Source organism: Vanacampus margaritifer, chromosome 1, assembly GCF_051991255.1.
Source record: "Vanacampus margaritifer isolate UIUO_Vmar chromosome 1, RoL_Vmar_1.0, whole genome shotgun sequence".
In the NCBI taxonomy this organism is placed as follows: domain Eukaryota; kingdom Metazoa; phylum Chordata; class Actinopteri; order Syngnathiformes; family Syngnathidae; genus Vanacampus; species Vanacampus margaritifer.
Window position 1 is genome coordinate 68,459,659 of NC_135432.1, and position 12,491 is coordinate 68,472,149.

Below are 12,491 nucleotides of genomic sequence, written 5' to 3' on the forward strand. Positions count from 1 at the left end.
GAGAGGAAGAGGGAAAGAGAAAGGGGGAGGAACAAGATAAGAAAATAGAGGGGGGGGGGGAATTTAAGAAGGAGTGAAAGGTGGAAAAATCAAAAAAGTTTGAGAGAATAGAGAAGGAAAAAGAGAAAGGGAAAAATAAGAGCATCCTCATATATTTTGAGAAGGAGAGATTAGAGTCTCGGAGAGGGGTCTGTACGGACCGAACCCTCCGTAGCCGGACCGGGCTGGCGACTCTAATCTCCCACTGGCTCCCTCCTATTTGGAGGGAAGAATGGGAAAAAGAGTGAAAGTAGACCAATATAAACATTTCTCTAGTAAGTCTAAAAATAATAAAAGAATAATAAAAGAGATACTCAAGTCATCAGGGATATAATGATTTATTTGTATGAGGCCCCTCTTTAGCTGATATTATCCAGAGTCCAATATGTGAAGAAGATTTATTCTCAATCAACGGATTACGCAACTCCATTTATCTAAATATTAACTTTAATATTGTGCCTCTTCCGCTTCCCATATTTGAGTGTCCAGGTCAAAGTTTATTCCGAAATTAGAGTGGTTCGTCTACCTTATCTCCATCCGTGTATTCCTTTTTATGTTTACTATATTAATGAAACTGTTTATGTCTGTTTTATCCAGAAAAAGAGGAGGAGGTGTCAGCGGTGAGTAAAGCCAACATATCATGTTGTCGCAGGTGCAACTACTCTGTTGGTTAGACACTCTTATCACATCCTCCATCTACTACTCCTCTTGCGGTATTAATTGTGATCTTTTCGTCATCCTTCCTTAAAGTAGAAAATCGCATTGTTAAGCGTCAGACACCTACTTGTACCAATTTAATTGGTTATTTGTTGTCTTCATCGCTCCGTTTACTTTTTATAGTTACAGTAAAGACTGAATTTTTCAGGTTATCCAACGATTTTAATAAGTCCCCTTATTCAAAGTAAGTCTTATTTCCATTATTTAAAATCTAACTTGATCCATGTTTCAACTCCAAATTGTCAGGCATTTTTTCTATTTTTGTTTGTATTCCATTAGTCCACTACTATTCCCCTGCTTTTTTGTACTTTTCATTTAGACCCCCCGGGTATATAGTTCCTAATTTTCTAATCCATCCCCATTCCTTTTTCTTTCTTTCTGTAGATGTCCACTTGGAGTTTTGTTCAAGAACTCGAAATTTCATTCTTTCCTCCCCATGTCGTAAGAAGTGTTTGACTAGATAGGTATCTGTCTTTTTCTCGGTTCTAACGTTATATTTGTGATGTGCCTTTCTGGTGAGGAGAGTATTTCTGGTTTCCCCCACATATTTAGCTTTGCACATATTGCAGCTTATTAGGTATACACAGTTTGATTTATTTGGAGCCGTATAGTGTGGAGTTAGACGGTCCCCCGTGTTCTCATTTCTGAGTGTTTTTTGGTGTTTTGTTCGTTTGATGGTCGTCATCGGAGAAGTCAATCTAGATCTAACTAACAAGTCTTTAAGGTTTGGATTTTTCCCGAATGCCGAAACAAAACGTAAGTGTGATGAGTTGGGTACCTCTTTCATTTTTTCTTGGAAGTTCTGACGCAATTGTCGATGTGCTCTCAATGCAAAAGTCGAATACGTGGAGATACAGGGTAGTAACCGCCGTTGTGGTGTATTCTTGGCTCCTTGCGCTTTCTCGGTGTAGACCTGTTTCCTGATGGATCGTAGAAGAGTCCTGGAGTAGCCCCTGTTGCGTAGCGATCTGAACAGAGTTATTTCAGCTGCCTTCCTATGTCGTAATTCGGAACAGATTCTGTCGTATCTAAGCAACTGTGACTTAACTACCCCTTTGAAGGTGTGTTTTGGGTGGAAGCTGGTTCTATGCAACAACGCGTGTGTGTCTGTAGGTTTAAAATATATCCTAGTCATTAAAGTTTGTGGTAACGTATCGGACTTGTACACCAGTGTATCCAAAAACTGTATTTCTTTTAAACTGGTCGTTCGTTCTAGTGTAATGAGGGGATGATGATCATTTAAAAGTTTAAAGAAACTTTCAAGATCTTCCTTAGAGTGTTCCCATATCCCCCATATGTCATCCAAGTACCTCAAGTACAGTTTTGGAATTTTCTCACATGTTTTCAAAATGGATTCCTCCCACACCGCCATATAAATATTTGCATATGCAGGGGCAAATTTTTTGCCCATCGCTGTTCCCTTTGTCTGTAAATAATATTTATCATCAAACTCAAAGTCATTCCGCGTTAAACTCACATGCAAGAGTTTAAGGATGTCATCATCCGGTCTATTCTTGTCCGGGAATTTAGCCAAAGTGTCCCTCACCGCCGCCATGCCTAGGTCAATATCAATGTTAGTATACAGGCTATTTACATCCAAGGTGAACAGAGTCAAGGGTTCTGTAACTTCAACATTTCTGACTTTTTGTATAAAATCTGTCGTATCCTTCAGGTAGCTTGGATGTTTTGTCGAGATCGGAGTAAGAAAAGAGTCTATATAGCTCGCAATTTCGTAGCTCTCACTTCCGCAGTCCGATACAATTGGGCGACCCGGTGGCATAATACCAGGAACCGGCCATTTACTTGGCAATTTGTGCACCTTAGGAAGCATATAGAAGTATCTGGGTCTAGGTTTTTCAGGCCCTTCCAAAAACCTGGTTTGTTTTTTATTCAGTACTTTTCTTTTTTTCATATTTATCAGGATATTCTTGATAATTTCTTTTGTTTCCGGATACCATGGAGTTATTAACGGTGTGTAGTAATGTGTGTCCTGTAATTGTCTTAGTCCTTCCTTTATATACTGTATTTTGTCCATTATTACCCAACTGTTGCCCTTATCCGCTGGTTTCAGTATTATTCTCGAATCTTCTTGTAATTCCTTTAAGGCCCTTGATTCTTCCTGTGTAATATTTGTTTTTTCCTTAGTGTTGTTGATTAAGTCTTTAACCGATCTCCTATCCATGTCAATCAAGTCCCTGATTTGATCCGGAAGCAAGCGTGCGTCTGGTGCCCAATTAGATTTGGGGAGGAAGTGTCCCCCTGTAGGTGGATCTGAGAGTCCAAAGTAAATTTGACATTTTAGTCGTCGGTGATAGGACCGTAAATCTGTTTTAATGGAATCTCTAAGATGCTCCTGTCTAGTCTTTTGTTTTAGTGTGGGAATAAACGTTAGTCCCTTACTGAGTATACTTTCTTGGGCCGGAGTTAGTTTAAAATTCGTCGACAGGTTTATAATGCCATTTGCCCTTTTTAGGGGTTTCGTGGTTCCCCGAGAATTGGTTGGGGTGAGTCTAAAAAAGACGACCACCATTTCCACATTTGGGCACCTGTTTCGAGGGTCCAGTGAATGTTGTCCTGGATCGTCTTAAATTGATCTTTTTGGAGTCTCTGTATACCTCTTTGCGTAGACTGGATGTGAAAGTTCATCATCTGAATGTTTGCCATTTCTTTCCTTGGGAGTAAGTTGGACGCATTTACAAGCGGGATGTAAACCTCTGCCCGAGGGAACACTACCGTCGCTGCCTTGAGGAGTCTATTTATTTCTTTTTTAACATTTACCATGTTGGAATGGTGACGGTTATTTATTCCAAAGGAGAGGATGACTGCAATGACCTCTTCTGAAATTGGTGTGTTGTTTTTTAAGATATTTGTGGCATTATCCAGTTTGGCCCCTGGAAAACAGTCCACCTGGATTCTATTGTCCTCTATTTGTGGTAAATTCGCCATATTTGAATCTCCCATAATCAATATGGGGCGTCCCGGTGTCAAGGTCCAGTTATTAAGTTTGTCCCCGTCATGTTCGTGTCTCTCAAATAATGATCGTTGTGGTACAATGGGACGCATAGGTAGAAGTGGAAATACCTGCGATAGTTCGTGTTGCGCCAATGCCTCATCCATTGCCGTTGGAAAAAGTTCAACATCTGAATTAGTCTCAAACGGTTCCAGGCAATAAGTTTTTGACTGTTCCAGCTCAGGGTCCAGTGTTTCAGGTGGAATGTCTGCCCTACGTTTGCGTGGGGATTCCCCCGGCGGTGTAATCATGTCCTGTAATTCCGCAATTGTAGCTAGTAGCCAGTCCTGATTAATTCTCCTGAGGTCCTTATTGACCCATCTTTTTGCCACTGCAACCGCGTCTTCCCATTTGTCTCTTGGAAGACCCATAAGTTTTTCCACCGCTTCCGTCATACAGTCCGTGTGGTGGTCCTCCAATGTACGAACAGTTGCGTGTGTCCAATTTTTTGCATTTACAATTTTTTGGTTGGTCGACATTTCAGTTGGATGGGATGGGAAAACCCTCCTTATTAACGTATCTTCCATGTACATGAGTCTATTTGGGATCGGAGTTGTAGAGTTGGTTCGTTGTAAATGGTGTTTAGCTTTTATATATTGACTAATACCCCTCGTCATCAGTTGAAAGTCATCATATTTGGCACGTTGAGCCATTTCGAGGGAATCCTTCTGTAATCACAAACACAAAGGTAAACCCCGCTTAAAATACTTGAAAAAATTCTTGACAAAACCTTTATAGTTGCCTACACAGTAATATGTATGCACATCAGTATAATTTATGTACATAGTGAGACACATACTGCTTGACCAAGTGCGAACGTCCGAAGGCTCTGGCTGGGTTAGGTTATGGCATAAGGGTTAACTCCCGGGTATTTCCCGCCTCATCAAATTGACTGGACGGTTGTCGAAATACCAGGGGCAAGGCACGGGCCGGCGCTCGTCATACAGCACTCTTATGCTTATGTCTCTCACCTCTGTTTAATAAAAATCTTAATATCATAAAAAAATCTCAATATCATAAAAAATCGTCATATAATAAAAAATGTGTCTGACCTTTATTAAACTTGTACCCACAATAAGAGTTTCCTTTTGAGATACTTAGCCTCTACTCAAGCAAAAAGGTATCCAGACTAAGATCTGCTTTCAATAAAACCCTCCGAGGGTTGGGTTTAGGGTTTGGACCAAGGTAGGGTTTATATAGAGCCCCAAATGGTTGAGGTTAGGGTTAGGGGTTGGGGTTAGGCACCCTTCCTAGAATATATATTAATTCCACTGGTTGAGGTTAGGACTTTGTACCGGGGTGGGTTAACACCATACTTGAAATGGGTTGAGGTTAGGGCAACTTTCCTAGAATATATAGTAATTCAACTGGTTGAGGTTAGGAATTTGTATCGGGGTGGGTTAACACCATACTTGGAACCGGTTGAGGTTAGGGCAACCTTTCTAGAATATGTAGGAATTCAACTGGTTGAGGTTAGGATTTTGTACCGGGGTGGGTTAACATCATACTTGAAACTGGTTGAGGTTAGGGCAACCTTCCCAGAATGCGTAGTAAGTCAACTGGTTGAGGTTAGGACCTTGTATCGGGGTGGGTTAACACCATACTTGGAACCGGTTGAGGTTAGGGCAACCTTTCTAGAATATGTAGTAATTCAACTGGTTGAGGTTAGGATCTTGTACCGGGGTGAGGTTAACATCATACTTGCAACTGGTTGAGGTTAGGGCAACCTTCCCAGAATGTGCAGTAAGTCAACTGGTTGAGGTTAGGACCTTGTATCAGGGTGGGTTAACACCATATTTGAAACGGGTTGAGGTTAGGGCAACCGTCCCCGAAAATGCAGTAATAAAACGGTAATTTTTTTTTTTTTTTTTTTTTTTTTTTTTTAAATAGGACATTGTGCAGGGGTGGGTTAACACCATATTTGAGACAGGTTGAGTTTAGGGCTGGATTTTCACCTTTCATGAAACTATAACCCATACTAACCACAAAGGTCCCACATTTAAATAAAAACTTATCGCAATGAGTACAGCAGGGTATTATTTCCTATTTCAGTTAACAGTTTTATAGTGTCCCTGCTGTGATTTAGGGTAGGAACACATCATCAGTAGTGAACCTTGAGATCATTGGGTGTTTCGGCCATTGTCACTAGACACCCTCCCTCAAGGGCGGCCCCGCCAGAGTTGATCAAGCTCCGGGGTGTGTTCCTCTATTTTGGGTCCAATTCAGGTCATTGTATTTTAACGTTATCGAAACCCTTTGTTAGCAATTGTGTACCCTTGATTTGTTGGTGCTTAATGAAACCAACCTTGTAATATGTCATTTGGAAATTGTACTTTAAGCCCGATTTATTTTATGTTTAAACCATCCTATATGTGGTTCGTTGTACCATAAGGTCCCATAAAAATCATTCAATGCATGATAGATTTTTGCAACTTTTTCCCGTTCCCTAATTTTCTCATTTTAGTAAATGTCTCCCTCTATGGGTACCTTTCGGGAGTCCATCAGAGGTTAATGAAGTCTATATGAGACAAATTACATGCTTCTTCCACCATCTGTTTAGTAAACATTTTACATTCCCAAGGGAGTTGAAGTTGTCAGCCAGTTTTTATGTCCTGTCCAGAAATGTTTATTATTTATTTCAGATACCTAGTATTTCATTATATACTATTGAGGCGTTAATAACTATACACCCTCTATAGAAGTAATACATTACCTCCCTTTGTGACCGTTTCTAACCTTTGGTTCTGTATATATTCAACATTCAGATGTATAAAATGTACTCACCCTCAGTCGAGGGGAAAGGCGGTTGAGGGGGAAGGTAGTTGAAATCGAAGGATGAACTACCTTAGTCTGTTGCTTACAGGAGTGATTATCACCACGAGATGTCGCTAAAGAGCAAGAACGAAGTTTAATAGGATGAATTAAAATTAAGTGGAGAAAACAGATGTATAGACTTTAAGGTATTAAAGGAGAGTGAAGTTATTGACAGAAGAAAATAGGGGGGGAAATAGAGAGTAGGACAGAATTAAAGAAGAAATAAAGATTGTAAGAAAGCACAGAGGTTAGAGTTAAGAGAGAAATAGAAAAGGTACAGAGGTATTAAAAAAGATCGAAATTATAGACAGAGAAAAAAAGAAAGGACAGAGAGTAAGACAGAATTAAAGAAGAAATAATGGCTGTAAGGAAAATAAGAAATGAAATGAGAACTAAAGAGGGAAATAGAGAACGTACAGGTGATAAGAAGAAGAGGAGAAAAGGAGGAGAAAAGGAGGAGAAAAGGAGGGGAAAAGGAGGAGAAAAGGAGGGGAAAAGGAGGGGAAAAGGAGGAGAAGAAGAGGAGGAGGAGGAGGAGGAGAAGAAGAGGAGGAGGAGAAGAAGAGGAGAAGGAGAAGAAGAGGAGAAGGAGAGAAAGTTAGAAAATGCCAGTGTTATCATACATCGCAAAACCCCTGGCATTTTTTGAAAATACCAGTGCTCCATTACACCGCACAGCCCCTGGTATTTGTAACTATGTAAGAAAATAACAAGAAGAGACTGCGTATACTGACCAATCTGGAAGGCGTGCCTCAATCAGGATGGTTTGTCCTACCACTTACGTCGAAAAGCCCTAGAGGTCATTACTGTCCGTACTCCTTTAATTGACGGTGTGAAACCTTTTCATTTTTCCAAAAGTAAAATTAAAAATTAAAAATTAAAAATTAACTGACGGGTTTTAATATCTATTATCAGATTAAACTCTTAAATCCCCCTTCTCAGAATTCAAACTGCTAATACATCTCCCTTAAAGTTTTTGTTTTAGAACGGAATATATGGTGTATTCTGGGTAATTAGCATGCCCTGTCCGCATGTTCCATCTAAATTAGAGTACATGCATTACCCTATGCTGCCATCTAGTGGTCAAATTGAGGAGCCGTTCAGATTAGATCAACATCTCTTGTATATAGAAAGAGTCAGAAAACGAGTTGGTTAGAAGAAGAACTCAAAGTTTATTAATTAAATCATTGAGTCAAAAGTCGTTTTAATTAAATTTATTGAGAAAAGGAAAGAAAATAGACAAATAGGGGAAGTGAGAGAGAGAGAAAAAAATTGTTTGGGGAAGAAAAGGAAGAATTAAAAGATAATGAGAAAAAGTGATGTGGGACAAAAAAGGGGGAGGGTTTGTGAGTGAGAGGAAGAGGGAAAGAGAAAGGGGGAGGAACAAGATAAGAAAATAGAGGGGGGGGGGGAATTTAAGAAGGAGTGAAAGGTGGAAAAATCAAAAAAGTTTGAGAGAATAGAGAAGGAAAAAGAGAAAGGGAAAAATAAGAGCATCCTCATATATTTTGAGAAGGAGAGATTAGAGTCTCGGAGAGGGGTCTGTACGGACCGAACCCTCCGTAGCCGGACCGGGCTGGCGACTCTAATCTCCCACTGGCTCCCTCCTATTTGGAGGGAAGAATGGGAAAAAGAGTGAAAGTAGACCAATATAAACATTTCTCTAGTAAGTCTAAAAATAATAAAAGAATAATAAAAGAGATACTCAAGTCATCAGGGATATAATGATTTATTTGTATGAGGCCCCTCTTTAGCTGATATTATCCAGAGTCCAATATGTGAAGAAGATTTATTCTCAATCAACGGATTACGCAACTCCATTTATCTAAATATTAACTTTAATATTGTGCCTCTTCCGCTTCCCATATTTGAGTGTCCAGGTCAAAGTTTATTCCGAAATTAGAGTGGTTCGTCTACCTTATCTCCATCCGTGTATTCCTTTTTATGTTTACTATATTAATGAAACTGTTTATGTCTGTTTTATCCAGAAAAAGAGGAGGAGGTGTCAGCGGTGAGTAAAGCCAACATATCATGTTGTCGCAGGTGCAACTACTCTGTTGGTTAGACACTCTTATCACATCCTCCATCTACTACTCCTCTTGCGGTATTAATTGTGATCTTTTCGTCATCCTTCCTTAAAGTAGAAAATCGCATTGTTAAGCGTCAGACACCTACTTGTACCAATTTAATTGGTTATTTGTTGTCTTCATCGCTCCGTTTACTTTTTATAGTTACAGTAAAGACTGAATTTTTCAGGTTATCCAACGATTTTAATAAGTCCCCTTATTCAAAGTAAGTCTTATTTCCATTATTTAAAATCTAACTTGATCCATGTTTCAACTCCAAATTGTCAGGCATTTTTTCTATTTTTGTTTGTATTCCATTAGTCCACTACTATTCCCCTGCTTTTTTGTACTTTTCATTTAGACCCCCCGGGTATATAGTTCCTAATTTTCTAATCCATCCCCATTCCTTTTTCTTTCTTTCTGTAGATGTCCACTTGGAGTTTTGTTCAAGAACTCGAAATTTCATTCTTTCCTCCCCATGTCGTAAGAAGTGTTTGACTAGATAGGTATCTGTCTTTTTCTCGGTTCTAACGTTATATTTGTGATGTGCCTTTCTGGTGAGGAGAGTATTTCTGGTTTCCCCCACATATTTAGCTTTGCACATATTGCAGCTTATTAGGTATACACAGTTTGATTTATTTGGAGCCGTATAGTGTGGAGTTAGACGGTCCCCCGTGTTCTCATTTCTGAGTGTTTTTTGGTGTTTTGTTCGTTTGATGGTCGTCATCGGAGAAGTCAATCTAGATCTAACTAACAAGTCTTTAAGGTTTGGATTTTTCCCGAATGCCGAAACAAAACGTAAGTGTGATGAGTTGGGTACCTCTTTCATTTTTTCTTGGAAGTTCTGACGCAATTGTCGATGTGCTCTCAATGCAAAAGTCGAATACGTGGAGATACAGGGTAGTAACCGCCGTTGTGGTGTATTCTTGGCTCCTTGTGCTTTCTCGGTGTAGACCTGTTTCCTGATGGATCGTAGAAGAGTCCTGGAGTAGCCCCTGTTGCGTAGCGATCTGAACAGAGTTATTTCAGCTGCCTTCCTATGTCGTAATTCGGAACAGATTCTGTCGTATCTAAGCAACTGTGACTTAACTACCCCTTTGAAGGTGTGTTTTGGGTGGAAGCTGGTTCTATGCAACAACGCGTGTGTGTCTGTAGGTTTAAAATATATCCTAGTCATTAAAGTTTGTGGTAACGTATCGGACTTGTACACCAGTGTATCCAAAAACTGTATTTCTTTTAAACTGGTCGTTCGTTCTAGTGTAATGAGGGGATGATGATCATTTAAAAGTTTAAAGAAACTTTCAAGATCTTCCTTAGAGTGTTCCCATATCCCCCATATGTCATCCAAGTACCTCAAGTACAGTTTTGGAATTTTCTCACATGTTTTCAAAATGGATTCCTCCCACACCGCCATATAAATATTTGCATATGCAGGGGCAAATTTTTTGCCCATCGCTGTTCCCTTTGTCTGTAAATAATATTTATCATCAAACTCAAAGTCATTCCGCGTTAAACTCACATGCAAGAGTTTAAGGATGTCATCATCCGGTCTATTCTTGTCCGGGAATTTAGCCAAAGTGTCCCTCACCGCCGCCATGCCTAGGTCAATATCAATGTTAGTATACAGGCTATTTACATCCAAGGTGAACAGAGTCAAGGGTTCTGTAACTTCAACATTTCTGACTTTTTGTATAAAATCTGTCGTATCCTTCAGGTAGCTTGGATGTTTTGTCGAGATCGGAGTAAGAAAAGAGTCTATATAGCTCGCAATTTCGTAGCTCTCACTTCCGCAGTCCGATACAATTGGGCGACCCGGTGGCATAATACCAGGAACCGGCCATTTACTTGGCAATTTGTGCACCTTAGGAAGCATATAGAAGTATCTGGGTCTAGGTTTTTCAGGCCCTTCCAAAAACCTGGTTTGTTTTTTATTCAGTACTTTTCTTTTTTTCATATTTATCAGGATATTCTTGATAATTTCTTTTGTTTCCGGATACCATGGAGTTATTAACGGTGTGTAGTAATGTGTGTCCTGTAATTGTCTTAGTCCTTCCTTTATATACTGTATTTTGTCCATTATTACCCAACTGTTGCCCTTATCCGCTGGTTTCAGTATTATTCTCGAATCTTCTTGTAATTCCTTTAAGGCCCTTGATTCTTCCTGTGTAATATTTGTTTTTTCCTTAGTGTTGTTGATTAAGTCTTTAACCGATCTCCTATCCATGTCAATCAAGTCCCTGATTTGATCCGGAAGCAAGCGTGCGTCTGGTGCCCAATTAGATTTGGGGAGGAAGTGTCCCCCTGTAGGTGGATCTGAGAGTCCAAAGTAAATTTGACATTTTAGTCGTCGGTGATAGGACCGTAAATCTGTTTTAATGGAATCTCTAAGATGCTCCTGTCTAGTCTTTTGTTTTAGTGTGGGAATAAACGTTAGTCCCTTACTGAGTATACTTTCTTGGGCCGGAGTTAGTTTAAAATTCGTCGACAGGTTTATAATGCCATTTGCCCTTTTTAGGGGTTTCGTGGTTCCCCGAGAATTGGTTGGGGTGAGTCTAAAAAAGACGACCACCATTTCCACATTTGGGCACCTGTTTCGAGGGTCCAGTGAATGTTGTCCTGGATCGTCTTAAATTGATCTTTTTGGAGTCTCTGTATACCTCTTTGCGTAGACTGGATGTGAAAGTTCATCATCTGAATGTTTGCCATTTCTTTCCTTGGGAGTAAGTTGGACGCATTTACAAGCGGGATGTAAACCTCTGCCCGAGGGAACACTACCGTCGCTGCCTTGAGGAGTCTATTTATTTCTTTTTTAACATTTACCATGTTGGAATGGTGACGGTTATTTATTCCAAAGGAGAGGATGACTGCAATGACCTCTTCTGAAATTGGTGTGTTGTTTTTTAAGATATTTGTGGCATTATCCAGTTTGGCCCCTGGAAAACAGTCCACCTGGATTCTATTGTCCTCTATTTGTGGTAAATTCGCCATATTTGAATCTCCCATAATCAATATGGGGCGTCCCGGTGTCAAGGTCCAGTTATTAAGTTTGTCCCCGTCATGTTCGTGTCTCTCAAATAATGATCGTTGTGGTACAATGGGACGCATAGGTAGAAGTGGAAATACCTGCGATAGTTCGTGTTGCGCCAATGCCTCATCCATTGCCGTTGGAAAAAGTTCAACATCTGAATTAGTCTCAAACGGTTCCAGGCAATAAGTTTTTGACTGTTCCAGCTCAGGGTCCAGTGTTTCAGGTGGAATGTCTGCCCTACGTTTGCGTGGGGATTCCCCCGGCGGTGTAATCATGTCCTGTAATTCCGCAATTGTAGCTAGTAGCCAGTCCTGATTAATTCTCCTGAGGTCCTTATTGACCCATCTTTTTGCCACTGCAACCGCGTCTTCCCATTTGTCTCTTGGAAGACCCATAAGTTTTTCCACCGCTTCCGTCATACAGTCCGTGTGGTGGTCCTCCAATGTACGAACAGTTGCGTGTGTCCAATTTTTTGCATTTACAATTTTTTGGTTGGTCGACATTTCAGTTGGATGGGATGGGAAAACCCTCCTTATTAACGTATCTTCCATGTACATGAGTCTATTTGGGATCGGAGTTGTAGAGTTGGTTCGTTGTAAATGGTGTTTAGCTTTTATATATTGACTAATACCCCTCGTCATCAGTTGAAAGTCATCATATTTGGCACGTTGAGCCATTTCGAGGGAATCCTTCTGTAATCACAAACACAAAGGTAAACCCCGCTTAAAATACTTGAAAAAATTCTTGACAAAACCTTTATAGTTGCCTACACAGTAATATGTATGCACATCAGTATAATTTATGTACATAGTGAGAC

General features: G+C 40.0%; 1 long non-coding RNA gene across 28 annotated transcripts in view; it reads right to left on the reverse strand.

Moving 5' to 3' along the window:
• Positions 1 to 361: 361 nt before the first annotated feature.
• The window catches only part of LOC144052027 (uncharacterized), a 32,341-nt gene continuing 20,211 nt past the window's right edge, over positions 362 to 12,491 (reverse strand). For 17 of the 28 annotated variants that reach the window (XR_013294148.1, XR_013294145.1, XR_013294137.1 and 14 more), the window contains 2 exons: positions 6,551 to 12,366; positions 362 to 4,434 (listed from right to left, as the gene is read on the reverse strand). This is a non-coding gene — a long non-coding RNA (uncharacterized LOC144052027). The remainder of the gene's footprint in view (positions 4,435 to 6,550; positions 12,367 to 12,491) is intronic. The other 11 variants (XR_013294144.1, XR_013294149.1, XR_013294147.1 and 8 more) reach the window with 11 other exon arrangements.